This window comes from Nannospalax galili, unplaced genomic scaffold, assembly GCF_000622305.1.
Source record: "Nannospalax galili isolate Female #2095 unplaced genomic scaffold, S.galili_v1.0 scaffold944, whole genome shotgun sequence".
Classification (NCBI taxonomy): Eukaryota; Metazoa; Chordata; class Mammalia; order Rodentia; family Spalacidae; genus Nannospalax; species Nannospalax galili.
In genome coordinates, this window is record NW_008352899.1 from 914,151 (window position 1) to 914,629 (window position 479).

A 479-nucleotide genomic window follows, 5' to 3' on the forward strand; every position below is an offset into this window, starting at 1 on the left:
TTATGTAGACCAGGCTGGCCTTGAACTCACAGAGGTCCACCTGCCTCTGCCTCCTGAGTACTGGGATTAAAGGCATGTGCCACCACACCCGGCTCAGACACGTAGTTTTAAAAAATTACTACCATTCTGGGGCTGGAGAGATGGTTCAGAGGTTAAGAGCACTGGCTGCTCTTGCAGAGGACTAGGGTTCGATTCCTAGCACCCACATGGCAGCTAACAACCACCCATAACTCCAGTTCCAGGGGATCCAGCACCCTCATCTGACCTCTGCAGGCATTGCACAGCACGGGCGTACTTACATACACATGGGCAATACACCCTTACACATAAAAATAAAATATTTTTTAAAATTAAATAAAAATTTGAAAATAAACTAAAACAAAATACAAAAGATGACAGACATGTAGGTTTGGGGGGTTTTTTGTTTGTTTTCGTCTTTTTGAGACAGGGTCTCCCTGTAGCCCCAGCTGACCTGGAAC